The sequence below is a fragment of the Tachysurus fulvidraco genome, chromosome 1 (assembly GCF_022655615.1).
Source record: "Tachysurus fulvidraco isolate hzauxx_2018 chromosome 1, HZAU_PFXX_2.0, whole genome shotgun sequence".
Lineage (NCBI taxonomy): Eukaryota > Metazoa > Chordata > Actinopteri > Siluriformes > Bagridae > Tachysurus > Tachysurus fulvidraco.
In genome coordinates this window covers 36,123,640-36,139,046 of record NC_062518.1, presented here as the reverse complement: position 1 = coordinate 36,139,046, position 15,407 = coordinate 36,123,640, and the positions used below count along the sequence as shown (strand labels likewise).

The 15,407-nt window shown below is 41.6% G+C and overlaps 1 protein-coding gene across 3 annotated transcripts in view; it reads left to right on the top strand.

Annotated features, from left to right (window-relative positions):
- kdm6ba (lysine (K)-specific demethylase 6B, a) overlaps positions 1-15,407 on the top strand; it is a 75,664-nt gene that overhangs the window by 29,420 nt on the left and 30,837 nt on the right. Inside the window, exons 1-2 of one of the 3 annotated variants that reach the window (XM_047817855.1) lie at positions 2,701-2,765; positions 4,507-4,558. The gene's annotated coding sequence lies outside the window, so the exon portion shown is untranslated. Of the gene's footprint in view, positions 1-2,700; positions 2,766-4,506; positions 4,559-9,349; positions 9,794-15,407 lie in introns of those variants that run through there. The other 2 variants (XM_047817852.1, XM_027164976.2) reach the window with 2 other exon arrangements.

The window sequence follows — 15,407 nt, the reverse complement described above, 5'->3', positions numbered from 1 at the left end:
AAGTTTAAAAATTGAATTAATATTTAGCCATAACGAGCAAGCCTGAGGCAAGAAGTGATTTAAATACTTAAAATTCAAATGTAGTTTTACAAGATTCTGAGTGCTTTCCTGATTCTGCCTAATCATTGCTCATTTTCTAGTTTAGTCTTAATCATCACATCTAAACACACATACATTCACACAAAGCCTCTCCACAGGCCTGCTCCAGGGTCGGAGGGTAAAGGCCAAACATTAGAGAAAAGCGGCTAAGACATGAAAAGCCCAGCTACTGCTGAGGTTAAAAAGGTCGTCCCATCCTGTCACGCTTCAGCACGTGCCCAAGCAGGTGTCCTGGCAACCAGGTCTAAAGTGTTTGCAGAGTAAATATGTAACCAATACACATACAAACCGATGTTTTGGATTATTCCCAAAATAGATTATGTAGAAATGGAGATTTTCCCAGAGAACTTTGTAGTATTTTTGTGTATTAGGAATGTGAGAATAATCCATAGTGAATATATAACGTTATATATATTACAGGCACAACATGGTTATTGTAGGCAATTTCCCTAGATGATGTTCGAATGGAGAATACCTAAATCGGCTTTTTAGCTAGCATCTGCAAGTTACAGACTGCTTACAGAAGTCAAGTCAAGAAGCTTTTATTGTCATTTCAACCACGTATAGCTGTTGCAATACACAGTGAAATGAGACAACGTTTCTCCAGGATTGTGGTGCTACATAAAACAAAGACAGCGCTATAAGGACTTAGTAAGTTAGTCCTAGCCACACAAAAAGTGCAACCTGGTGCAAACAGTGCAGCACAAGACAAACAAGACAATGCAGGACAGTGCAGGACAAGACAAACAAGACAGTGCAGAGAAAGAGAGCTTAGGACAGCTGGACACATTCGATGGTGCATTGACATGTACTTGGACCTTCTCCAGATGAGACTTTGATGAAAGTTTTAAAAACACTGAAAAGTAGGCAGAACTAAAAGTTCAGACTTGGATTTTAGTTAACATGGTTTTATTTTGTGGCAAATCTTTTACTGGTTGTCATGGTGACTCTCGCAAGGGGAGTGGTTACACATTTGGTACACATGCACACTCACTTTACAGGTGTGAACACAATAGGAATGAAGAAGGTAACAAATTAAGGTGTGCTTTGAAGGGTATGTATGTTATTTCATTAGATGATGAACACAGATGTCACTCAGTGCAATAAATCATTTGCCAGAAGTTTAACTCCGCAAACAGGAACCCTGGAGTTATGATGTTGCAATATTACACACTGTACCACTGTGCTGCTTTCATGCAATACAGGTGGCTAGTATTGGGCCCTATGTCACATTTATCACTATTGCAACTAAAACAAAGCAAAAGAAATGTGTTTCAATGTTATTTTACTAATACTACTGCCAGGCGTATTATGGTTTAATTTTTGTCCCTTTTTAGGAAATCCTTTATTATTAAATTGTTAAAAATATAAAATGATGGTGGTAAAATAATATTACCATGCACATGGTCCTGAATGAAAGGTCATAGCATTATAGTAAGTATGTGACAGATTTGCATGTGTTGTGTTTATTTGTGTGTCAGATTTAATATGGAACGTCTTGTACAAGGAATTTACTTTTCCTTTACTGTTCCTGAAGTTTATAATTATTTTGGCCTTGCTCACAACTAACACTTTCTAAACTGGGTCATTGTCTGGAATGTCAAGCCAGAATAAGAATGGTGTAATAAGTATAACACATGATTTTGGACCTCATTTCTTTTCTGTCCTCTTCGATGTAGGAGCCTATGAAGAGTGATGCGGAGAAATGGCAGGAATGATCGAACAGAATAGAATAAAATAGAAAGACAGACAGAATTTTGTGCATGAATGTATGAGTATGTGGTCTTGTTTGGTGTGTGTGTGTCCACTTTGTGCTTTGAGCTGTGACAGTTTTATCATGTTGGGAGCAGAAATGGCAAGGCTAAAAATATCCTATAAACCCGTTCACCCTCAACCCCACCCTGTGCACCGGATAAACTATCCAGCTCTGCCACGCATTGCTCCACCCTCTCGTTAAATACAAGCTGTTTCTGCTGCACATTCCACATGGCGGAGTAAACCATTGTGCTGCCAAAATAGGGGTGAGGGCTTTGCTTTCAGCCCCCAAAGCAAATTAGACTTTTAATTATTTCTGAACTTTTGGCGTTGTGGAACTCAAACTATATGTTGTATATATGCATTTCCATATTTGTGGGTGGGTGTACATGTGCGTGCTTATACACACTCATGCAAGTGTGTGTGTGAGCATGAGTGTGTTTGGCCAGCTGTGCAGCATGCATGTGTACATTCTCCAGGCTCAGCAGAAGGGGGTTTGAAAAACAGCAGCCAAATTCCTCTTCCTTCATGAATGCATACTGAGCCCCAGTGCTCATACTGTGCAAAACATCACCACAACACCACTGACACTGGGTGGGGGGGTGGGGGGGTGGGGGGGGGTATGTTAATTGAAACATCATCTAGCCATGGTGATGTAATTATGCCATAATTTAACCTTACTATGTCCCGTTAGTCTAAACAGGAAGTGGTATGGCTTTTTATCTCTTGAGCCGGGTCACTTACTACACACATATTCATGTTTCGTGTTCTGTAGTGTCTGTGAGTAGTGTTCTTGTTGTGTGTCTGTGTGTGTGTGTCTGTGTTCAGAATCAGAATCAGATTTATCGGCCAAGTGTGTTGATGTTGACACGCACAAGGAATTTGTTTCCAGCAGTTTGTGACTCTCAAAGGTACAGACATAAATAACATTATACTATACAAGAAAACAATGCAGACAATGAGATACAATATAGACAGAATGAGTATAAAATGTGGATATAGTATGAATAAAATATATGAAATATGAATATAGAATATGAACGATCAGTTATGTACATAAAGTGTAGGAGTGTTATATCACTCCTGTTATATAGGAGTGAATATTATGCTTTTTGTGCAATATACAGCAGCAGTAGTGTGTGTAATATATACAGATGACTGACAGTCCTGATAATGCAGTACTTGTAGATAAGAAGCAGTGAATATAATTATGGTGAGTTGTTGATGAGGGTGATCAGGTCTGGGGAAAGAAACTGTTCCTGTGATACCTTGTTTTTCCGATACTCTACACAAGCCAAGACTATATAGTGTAACTAATATGTCTATATGTTGATTGCTTTATTAAAACAAATACTTGTATTTAAACTCATATGCATGCCCTGTTGATATCACGTCACTCATCAGTTTGCCTACACTAATCTATTAACATGAAGAAAGCTTTAAGGCAGAATGGGACTGGATGCCAAATTCCTCCCTCGGAATATAGACCTATTATCAATGACTATGTATTAATTAAGTGGCGAGAGGAATGGAATACATGGTCGAATAACAAATTGTTTGAAATACACCCTGAAATTACTACCAGGTCTCTAATACCTATGAGATCAAGATTCGATCAGATGATCTTAACCAGATGTAGAATCGGACATACAAGGCTGACACATGAATACCTGCTGAAAGGAGAAGACCCCATTCAGTGCTCGTACTGCAGCATTCCCCTTACTGTCAAACACATTCTGTTGGACTGTCCTGCGTATAATGACCACAGAAGGGTATTTTATGAGGCCAATTCATTTAAAGAGCTATTTTACAAGGTTTCATCAAAAAAGTTTTAGAGTTTCTGTCATATATTAATGTAAAAAATTTAATTTAAGTTGTCTATATTTGTCAATATTTATTCCTGTGATTTTAGGTTATTTTAGTTCTTATTAACCGTTCTTGCCATGAAGATAGCCTCAGTTGCTGGCATGGCAGTAAACTACAGTAACTAACTAATCTATTAACATGAACAAAAATACCTCACTATGAACCTGAATGCTGTAGTATAATGGGGTGGCCATCTTGGATCTTTTTTTTTTTTTCCCTCACAGTGTGAAAACTTTTCTCCCTGTTGAAATCAATCATTCATTTTGGTAAACACTATATCCTGGTCAGGGTTGCTGTGTACCCAGGGCCTTTAAGTTATGTCATTTAATTTTTGTTTTTTAAATGTTTTTATATATTGAACTGTACTGACTGTTAATGACCTATTGTGTTATATTTATCTGGATCCTCTGAAAAGATAATTGTGCCTAAACTGTACTGTGTGTGTGTGTGTGTGTGTGTGTGTGTGTGTGTGTGTGTGTGTGTGTGTGTGTGTGTGTGTGTGTGTGTAAGTACAGGTTTCAGGGCCTCTGGTTGTTTGCATACACTCTCAGCTGTAATCAGTAGGAGTATGATGGTGCTCTCTCCTCATTATGACTATGACTGACTTTAGCCATCAACTGCTCTGTATATAACAAGCTGTGTGTGTGTGTGTGTGTGTGTGTGTGTGTGTGTGTGTGTGTGTGTGTGTGTGTGTGTGTGTGTGTGTGTGTGTGTGTTTGGCTTAGTGGCTCTTTCTGGCCTGATGGTTTTCATGTGTTTAACAGATTGTGTATCCTGTAATTGCAGGGCCAGGAAGGAGCCACTCCCATACAGGAAGAAGACAACAGACCACTACTAGGTAAGAGGAGACCTGCTGTGTGTGTGTGTGTGTGTGTGTGTGTGTGTGTGTGTGTGTGTGTGTGTGTGTGTGTGTGTGTGTGTGTGTGTGTGTGTGTGTGTGTGTGTTGTGTTTGTGCCTTCTTTAGAGCATTTCAGTGCATTAATAGATTTTCGATGCACTCACAACCAAGTGGATGAAGGAAATGGGCAGAGTGATACTTGATATAATACACATACACACACACACACATTTGTGTAGACACTATAGGTCATCTTTTGCACAGAAAACAGATGGATCAGATTTTAATAAATTACAAACTCTGATACAACACACACTCACAAAAACACACACAAATGCACACGCACATATTATCAGCTGTGTAGTCAGGGACTTGTTGGCAGTCACTAATACACAGGTGGATGGTGAACATTTGGGCAGTTCCACAGTAATGTGCACTGAACTGTAAGACAAAACCATAACAGTCGAAAATCAAATATTATTTTGAAATAGTTTTTTGAAACATTGTCTAAAATAATCCTACAAATCATTCCTCTAAATATCCACACGACCGACATTTCTCTGCTGTTGCTCAAAATATTTTCGGTGTGCTAGTGTGAGAATCAGCATGTCTGGTAAAATAATCAACACTGGTTATTGAGTAGAGATAATTAAAATCAGTTGCAACTCATGAAATGGTTATAAACCTGTTGTTATTGCTGTATGATACGACACAGTAACGTTGTGGATGTATGCTGGAATGAAGTTTTGTTGTCATTTCAGGCGCAGAGAAACACATCTGTAGAATTTATGTTCAGCTGCGAGCCTCCACTAAAAGACACTGTGTGAATCTAAGGGTTCTTTAAGAGACGACTCTTTCCAGCATTAATTGCGCACAGCTGTAGCTCGTTAAACATTAATTGCCAATTAATCAGAACTGAGAAAAAGCAGGAGAGATGTGAGGTACATAGAGAGAGGGATTTTCACTGGAGAATAGGAATGAGCATGTTTCCTGTCCTTACGCCTCTTATTCCTTGCAATTTATTTATTTATTTATTTTTGCTAGAGATTTTCCATCCCTTCCTATTTCTATGGCTGTACTCTCCTGGGTGGGGACAGGCTGAAGGGAAATGTGTGGGTGTGAGTATTGGTGTGTGGGTGTGTATGATGATCACTTTGTTAGCGTATCACTGACTAAAAAAGTCCCTTCGAAATCTTTTGAGACAGCACCAAGCATCCTACACCCACTGACACTCATTCCATCACACTCTCACACACATATGTACGCACATACTGTTCCACTCGTTTCCCCCTTTTTTGTTCACAATACCAGTACTTATTTAGAGGACCAGAGGACCATATGCATACCTGTTCCATGTTCCCACCAGAACTGAACAGTTTTATATATATATATATATCCACCAACATACAGTAATACACACTAGCCTGTGTTTAATTGTGTTTAATGTAACATAGCAATGTTTTCAGATAAGCAAGTAACAGGTGATTGTATAGAAGTCAGAGCCACAATTTCAGTGACACAGAGATATGTGAAATTATTTACTTTACATTCTCTCTAAATTATATATCAACAGTAAAGCAGAATTCCACCTGACTGTCTGCAGTGAATACTACATCTACACTCACAACTTCTTTCCTCTTTATTCTCCATTCAGTTTGCCTTGGAAATGAGAAGTCAGCATTTGGATTGCATGAAGCTAGCCAGCTAACCGATTAGTAATGTTTATTTCCCTCCTCATAGCAGAAAACTGTATAGTGGTTGTTTGAGGCCCTGTTCACACCTGGCGTTAACACTGGTCCTCTGTGAGCTTATCGGAAGTGGTCATGTGCAGAAACGCTTTGGGGTCAAACCACACTCGGAGGTGAGCTGGGACACACATGAGCACATAATTTTTGTAGTGAGAACAAAAAAGCATCTTGATGAGCATCGGCTGCATCATTGTCCTTGCCCAAAATTGTTTAATCATTGTGCAAGTGTACATGTAATTATATTAATGGTACACTTAGATTATTGATAAAGGTTAGGCTACAATAACAGAGGCTATAGCAGCTGCTTTTCATAGTTTCTTTCATCATTTTTAAAGTGATGTGACATATGGCTAAGTACGGTGACTCATACTCAGAATTCGTTCTCTGTATTTGACCCATCCAAAGTGCACACACACACACACACACACACAGCAGTGAACACGCACACACTGTGAACACACACTCGGAGCAGTGGGCAGCCGTTTTTTTATGCTGCGGCACCCGGGAGCAGTTGGGGGTTCAGTGCCTTGCTCAAGGGCACCTCAGTCGTGGCCGGCCCGAGACTCAAACCCACAACCATAGGGTTAGGAGTCAGACTCTCTAACCATTAGGCCATGACTTGCCCATCATTTCATCTCTCATCCATTTATGATTTACGTTTGCACTATTAAAAAATGTGTGAATGGAATCCTTTATTTTGACACATATACAATACAGCACAGTGAAAATCTTTCTTCTCATATCCCAACTTTGGAAGTTGGGGTCAGAGTGCATGATACAGGCCCATGGACCAGAAAGGGTTAAGGGGCTTGCTCAAGGGCCCAACAGTGGCAGCTTGGCAGTGCTGGGGCTTGAACCCTCATCCTCCAATCAACAACCCAGAGCCTTAACCACTTGACATGCCACCACTGCCCATTACAAATAACCTGTACACAAGTTCTACCTAAATAAAGCAGAAGCTTGAGGTAATGAGTGTGTGTGACAGCTACAACTTTTAATTGAGAGACCATTTGCCACACACACACACATATGCACACACACACACACACACACGATAAAGGTAACAGTAGCCACACATGTCCACAAGAAACAAACTGCAAGTGAGATGAGAAAATTGTCGTAGATTGTGGTGGTAGTGTGAATGCAGGTTATCACAGCACTTGTTTTGTTAGATCCTTGTGTCAGCTCTGTGTCTGGATTTTATTGTGTCTCATTTGGAAGCTGCTTTGGATAAAAGCAAATCATTAAACGTAAAAATGGCGTGAGCTCTTCCTATGGGTGTCACTGGCTCAGGAATGCTGACAAATCTTCTCAGTACTAAATCAATATGGTGGGAATTACATACAGGGTAGGTCAGTATTACAGTGGCCTGCTGTATCTGTCTGCCTCCAGCCCTCTCTTTCTCTCTCTCTCTGTCTCCATTATTCTCTATCTGTCTTATTCAAATTAAAATTTCAGTCGTCAACTTCAAGCTATATTGACATGAATTGTAGTTAAACAGTTGTTGTGAAAGTGTTAAATAGAATATAAGTAATGATACTGATGATGAGTTTTTTGGGGTGGGTTGAGAGCAGAGGTTTGTATGAGTGGATTGTGTGTTTCCATGTATCTGTACAACTGTGCATGATTTCACTGCACTGTGAGTTAGCGGGTTTTCCATAGAGTCACAGCTTCCGGACTTCCACAAAGGAAAGCTTTAAACTGCACGTGGCTGTCTTTGTGCATGTGTGTTTATATGTATGTGTAAAAAAAAAAAGAGCTATCTTTGTCTGTGACAGTGAAAATTATGCAGACTAAAACAGCTGTGTCTTTATAGTCTGCGTCTCATAACCATGCACTCTTTACCACAGATGCACCAGCACTTTGCACCTACACAATCTATTAGATAGGCGTGTGTGAGTGGGTGTGCGTGGGGGTCACCCACACACATTAAATGTACATATTCTTTTAGCTGTGCCAGCATCTGCATGCAACTCTGCAGTCTCTTGCCATGTATGTGCAGTCTCTTTAAACATCTAACTTTTGTCTAGATTCGTTAAAGAGGCAATTTCTCATTTTAAAGCCATTCGCTCTGGATTGGTGTTTTAATTATTGGAGCATCTTCACGGATAACCTCCACACTTTGCGTTATTCAGACTGTCAGCTAGGATGCCCACATTCACTTTTACGCAGGATATGACATAACAAATCTCCCAATGGATTTGCAGTTATTTACACTACCTGCTTCTTTTATCTTGATGAACCGTCATTATTTGATGAAACAATTTCAAGGTTTCTGTTTACTCTTCAGATCATTTGTAGAAAGCTGTATTAGATCTTGTCCTTGTCGATTGCCAAGGAAGGATTCCTGTGTGTCATTATCAGTCATACTTAACATTTAGTTACATAGTAAGAACATAGTGTTTTGAACAAAATATAGGTGTGAAAGGCATGATCCATTGCACACCCTCTCTGATCAAACAATGTGTGCCTTTGCAGATGCCTCTTAAGGAAAGGAGCTGTGTGTGAATTTCAGGGCCAGAAATGATCTACGGAAGTCTGAAACTTCATGTCTGATCCATTAGTTTATGTATGTTTATTGCTTACTAGATGGGTATTATTGGTGTCTAAAAATAAAAACTGCATCTTTAAATGTTTTTTTTTTTTTTAATCTCAATCATAATCTTAGGACAGAGCTGAAAAGAAAGGAGGAAAGTGAAGTGTTGCTTCCACTTCCCAACAATCCCATCTTCAATCCCATCTGCTTGACAAACAGGATGAGAGAGAGAGAGAGAGAGAGAGAGAGAGAGAGAGAGAGAGAGAGAGAGAGAGAGAGAGAGAGAGAGACTGGGGAGGAGGGCGAGTGGAGACAGGGAGGAGAGATTGGTGACGGCTATGGGGGAGGGGCTGTTTAGAAATAGGCATGAAAACATAGAGAAGCAGGCTGGCCTACAGGCGGGGGTTGGGCTTAGGAGCTATGTGTATGTATGGGTGTGTGTGTGTGTGTGTGTGTATATATATGTGTGTGTGTGTGTGTGTGTGTGTGTGTGTGTGTGTGTGTGTGTGCGCATGTGGGTGAGAGAGAGAGAAAGAGAGAGAGAGAGCTCGGCTCATTTCTTTGTTTGACTGGTGAATGGAGAGAAGCCAGAAAGAAAGAGAGCGTGTGTGTGAGAGGGGGAGTGAGAGAGGCAGAAGAAGGGAAAGAAAGAGAGGAGAGAGAGCCTGTGTGTTGTGTGTGTATTTATGATTTGTTTGCATTCAGGTGGAATTTCACCTCTTGACTGTCAGCCTTCGCATGGTTGGTGTTTTTATGTGTTGCTGCCAGCTTGTATGTGTGTGTGTGTGTGTACGTGTGAGAGGGGGGCAGGTAGAGAAGCCTGCTGCTGGTTTAAAGGGAAAACAGGAGCACAGATTTGCTGAGCTGGACTGTGTGTGAGTTGTGACTCCCCAAACACGCTGTGGAATTAGTGCGCCTGTGTGAACAGGGACTGGACATTTAAACCCACGGTAAGCCATGCTGCCTTTCTGTCCCTCTCTTTCTCATGATGTGTTTCTCTTTGCATGACTTATTAGTGCAGTGTCACTTTTTTTTAGCAAGCTGTTAAACAAAATATGCATGACTCAAGCAAAGTCAGCAAATCTGGAAGAGCTACAAAGCCGGGGAAAGAGAAAAGTTGCAGTCGGCTTTTCAGGAATAACACCGCACAAAGGAAGCTTGTAGTGCAGGCTCTTCTGTTTAGATGGACTGTCACACATTTCACTCGCTTCTCTGAAGCTCTTCTTTATTTTCTTCTCTCTTTCCTCTTTTTTATGCAGACTTTAATGCTTTCACACGGTTCTTGACTAACCTTTTGTCTGTTTTTGAATTTGTGGCTGAATTAATTAATTTATTTTTTTGTTTGATTGCATAGTATTTGCTGGTTTTGCTTCTTTTTGTTCAGCAAGAGAAGCAGGAAGTGGAAATACATTTGTGCTTTGGACTGTGGGATAACCGGTGTGAACCTTAGCACTCAGCTGACTATTGTTAGCCAAAGAGTATGTTTGTGTGTGTTGTATTTGTTCTCTGGTTCCTGTGTGCATATTTGTATTTTGTGTGTGTGTGTGTGTGTATACGTGTTTGTCACTTACCGGCATCCTGGAGTGTTCTGTTTAATAAAGGGACTGTGTGGACTGTGTGTGTGTGTGTGTGTGTGTGTGTGTGTGCGTGTGTGTGTGTGTGTGTGTGTGTGTGTGTGTGTGTGTGTGTGTGTGTGTGTGTGTGTGTGTGTGAGAAGAACACTTGTGCCAGGGACATGGGTGTGTAAGTCATGTCTTCACCTCATTAAATCAATCCACTTAGTCGAGTGAAGAAAAAACAACAACAGAATGTTTTACATCAGTGTCATTATCAGTTGTAACATGATCCCCACTCACACACACACACACACACACACACACACTCTCACACCTACATCACAAATCTCTGAACTCTGTGTTAGTATGCCATTAGCCCCCCCACCCCCAGGGGATTGTCCTGCTAAACTGCCCCCTCTCTTTCACTGATCACTTCATTCATTCATTCATTATCTCCAGCAGAACATCCTCTATTACTCCCTCTTCACAGTCTCTCTGGCTTTCTCTTGTAATCTCTCTCTCTCTCTCGGTTTCCGTGCTGGCTCTTTTTCTCATTCTCACAGTAGCTAATAACAGACCGGCGCGTGTGTGTCTGTTCTGAAAACAGATCTGATGTAGCGTGGCAAGTGCCGGCTCCCTATTGGTGTATGTACTAGCCTTCGGGCCAATTTTGCTTTTAGCTAAGCTAAAAAAAAAACATTCTATGCTTTTCCGGCTAGTCCCGTCTGACTGCCGTTCCCACCTTCACAGTTGTTCATGATCTAGTGAGTAATATCGCTTTTCTGCATTTGGTACAGGTTGTGTGTGCACATGGTGTGTGGACTGAAATGTGGGTCATGTTGTTATAGAGGTAATACACAGAGTGATTACAAGAGAGACAAGGCCTTGTATGGCACCTCTTGTTTCTGTCTTTGATGGGCGTCTCTTCTTCTGCAGATGTGTGCACACAGAAAGGTGTGTAGGTGTGTGTGTGTGTGTCTGTACTCATGCCCCTCAGGCCCAGCCTGGTTGCCTGAAGTAAGGATTGTGCATTCAGTGGAATGGAGAGAGAGAGAGAGAGAGAGAGAGAGAGAGAGAGAGAGAGAGAGAGAGAGAGAGAGAGAGACATGGGGGGCGGGGAGAGAGAGGAGGGGGGGGATGATTGAGTGTGCCGCTGGAGAAGAAAAGGAGACATAAGAGACAGAGAGAGAGAGAGAGAGTGGGGGAGGGGTGGTGTTGCTTGGCTGGTGTTGTGTTCTTTGGGTGAAGGAGTGAAGGGGAATAGGGGGAGGGAGGAACAGGCAGACACACTTCTTTAAACATCAGGGAGACAGGGACTTGCTTGGGCGAGCGCAGAGATTTAAACCCGACAGCAGAGAAAGGACAGATCACTGGAGAAACGCCATCCGTCTTTTCTGAGGTCATGTGGCGAGAGAGAGAAAGAGAATGAGAAAATCTGCTGAGTCTGCACATGAATCCTGTCAGACAAGGCTTTGATTTGTTTAGGTTAGTTCTTGGAAAGCCATAGTCTCTCCAACACACACACACACACACACACACACACACACACACACACACACCCTTCCCCTTGTACTCTCATATCATCATCATTACCATGTAACCTGATCCCTCAGATCCACACCTGTGTTTCCTGCCCCTCCCAGGTCCACTGAGGATAAGGGAGTGCAGAATGGGGGTTGGGGGATATGGCAAAAAGATCATGTAACGATACATGAGATTCACACACACACACACACACGTACCAGCAGCAGTGCTGTAATACGAAATAAACGGCAATTAAATTTTATCGAAAATGAAATTGCAAATCAAACCATGTCGATGTACAAAATTTGATTACAGAAACAACTGGCTATGTGTCACTGTCTGGACAAAGAAAGTTGATGTAAAATGAATTGTCACAAGTGTGTGTGAGTGCATGCATGTTGTTTAATCAGTAAAAGAAAGGTTAAAGTTGAACCCTTATTTTTTATGTTGCATGTTTGTGGAACAGTCATCCATGAAGCGTCCACCAGCTGCCTTATGAGACCGACATGGACAGTAATTGCACGAACCTGGCATAGCCATAACCATAAGAGGTTTGGAGGTCGAATCCCAATTTCAGAAACAGCTAGCTTCTGAAAAAAAAAACACACAGCATTGTGGTTGAAGCTTTTAAGTTTTGTCATGTCTCTAATTCTCTGCTGTTGCCCTTTGATCTGCCTCCATGTGTTCTTTTGCCTCGCCTCCCTTTTTGCTCACCTCCTCAGTGTCCTCCTTTTGTTTGTATGTAGGTTCTGTGCTTCTGCTTTTCTGACAAGCTCAAAAAAAGGCAAACTTCTTTTGTGTGTGCTTTCATATCACTGTCAGCTGTCAGGGTTCAGCATTCTGGTGACAAATAACAAGGCAACTTACACACAGAACACACCGCTCACACATTCAGTTATACGCATCGACCCGTATCACGTCACACACGTTACACAAACCGACATTTCTTGTTAGACTGAATGCTTTCAGTATTGAGCTCATGTGAATAGAGTTCGAGTCCTGATGCATTCTGGGTCGTAGCCCCTGTGCGACCTGACTGACCCATCATGAATGTGCAGCTCACATTACTGAAATGGAGTCATGGGATTGAGCCTATCGGGTTGCTCTATTGATGAGGGGAAATGGCATCCTGCCAATCGATGTGAGATTTGAGACCATTGTAGGATTGTATTTGCACATGTGTGTAGCATGCTCTTCTGATACTTCTTCTGATACCGCTTATGTAAGGTTTGTGTGTGTGTGTGTGTGTGTGTGTGTGTGTGTGTGTGTGTGTGTGTGTGTGTGTGTGTGTGTGTGTGTGGGTGTGTGTGTGTGGGTGTGTGTGTGTGGGTGTGTGTGTGTGTGTGTGTGTGGGTGTGTGTGTATGTGTGGGTGTCTGTGTCTGTGTGTGTGTGCACACATGTGGGTGGTGCAGGTATGTGTTATGATAAGGGCAGGAGCCTGTTCGCCATAGCAGGGTAGAATTATCTGCACTTAATGGTTGCTTTGTCTCTGCTTCTCATCCTCAGGGATTTCCCAGTGTTGCTGATCTTGTGAGTCTCTATAAAGACTATGAATCAGAATGGATTTATTTATTGATTACTTAATTAATATATTTATACTGTTTTAGTTCATGTCTCTGATCATATTTGTCCAAAATCCCTGTTCTTATTTATTGCCCCAGAGACACAACATCAGCCATGCAAATTATGAGCAAACTTGTTTTAGAGTCTAGTTTCTGCCACTGTGAACGTGGTAACAACAATAATAAGCAATAATATCATGTCATGTTTCACCTCCTTCTCCTTCATTCTCAGCTAAGATCAGGTTGAAATTCTGAGCTAGCTCACTCACACTTATTTTGAACACAATTCAGTCAAGTTTTGTGCGTTATTTCGATCGGAATATAAAAATAATAAATTTTTTGAGAGGAAATTAGTAATGGAAGCGTGGAGAGAGTAAAATTCATGGAATGAGCGGGGCTGGAAAAATGTAAACACTAAATATTTAACCTCTTAAAAAAAAAAGTCAAGATCCAGTGGTGCATGGGAGCCCGCATTTCTGTCTGTGCATTGTAGGCCTAATTTTGGTAAGTGACCTCCCTCAGGATCTGAGCAGGTGTGAGATTTTGAGTCATGAGGTGTGTGTGTGTGTGTGTGTGTGTGTGTGTGTGTGTGTGTGTGTGTGTGTGTGTGTGTGTGTGTAGGAGGTAGTAGGTAGGAGGGACTTAGAGCCACCACAGTGGCATTGTATTACGTTTCTCCCATTTGTTTTGTGGAGCAGTATTAGTAGCAGGTGTGCGTGTGTGTGCGTGTGTGAGAGAGAGAGTGTGTGTGCGTGTGTTGGTTTGTTTGGGATGTTTATATGTAGCCATTTGCTTGCAGCTATAGTGGTCCCCCCCCTGCTGGGTGTGTACATGTGTGTGCATGTGTGTATGTGCTCTTGGGGAGTGTTAAATAGAACAGCAGTGTGATTTCACACCCTCCTCCTCTCTTTCTCCCTCTCACTCGCTCACCCCATCCCCCTCTCCCAGCAGTCCACGGTCGCTCTCTGCATCTGTGTCATGTCATTGGGTTTTGCTGTCCTAGAGTAACCCTCCCCCTCCTGCTCACTCACTCACACACACTCCATTTCTGTCTTGCGCTCCCTCACTATCTCCATGTCTTTTTGTTTTTCGTTCTGTTCCGGTATCAGTGGTTTACTTCCAGCTTTTTCTGTTGAGCTTTTTTTTAAATTTTAATTCTAGATAGGATATAGTCTCTCTCTCTCTCTCTCTCTCTCTCACACACACACACACACACACACACACACACACACACACACACACACACACACACACACACACACACACACTTGTCTCTTTTGCAATTATGAACAAAAAAATGCATGTATTCTCTGCCTTTTTCTGCCGCAGGCTCCTCCCCCAGGAACAGACAGGTGTTGATCATAATGTTTTGCTCCAGCCTACACAAACATGCACCCCGTAGTGCACACACACACACACACACACAAATGAGGAAAGGCAGAAGAAGGAATGGACTCGGCATTGCATGTTAGAAGAAGAATAGGTCAGGTCAGGTGTGTGTTGGTGTGCCCTGGTACGCTCTGTCTTTTTCATCCCTGCAACCCAGTTCTGTAAATGAAAGCTTTGAGATGGTGATGTGGAGAATCTGTGAATTATTTAGCACTGTATAATTTTTGGACTAATTTTCAATTTCACTGCAAAACTATCCGTTAGGTGTAAAAACTCTAAAACCCACTAATACACAAAACACACAACCGTCGATGTCATAACACGGCTCCAAATAATGTAGAGGAAATGGAAATATTCCAACAAAACATGGGACTTAAAAGAAGAGCATTTTTTTCTGTCTCTCACTAAAGAAATTGTCTCAATATCCTCTTTTTCCCAGCTACAAACAGTTCCAAACTCCTTTTACTCACCTTTTAAAATATGATGTAATAATTTCCACTATCTACTATCCAGAGGCCTTTAGTTCACACA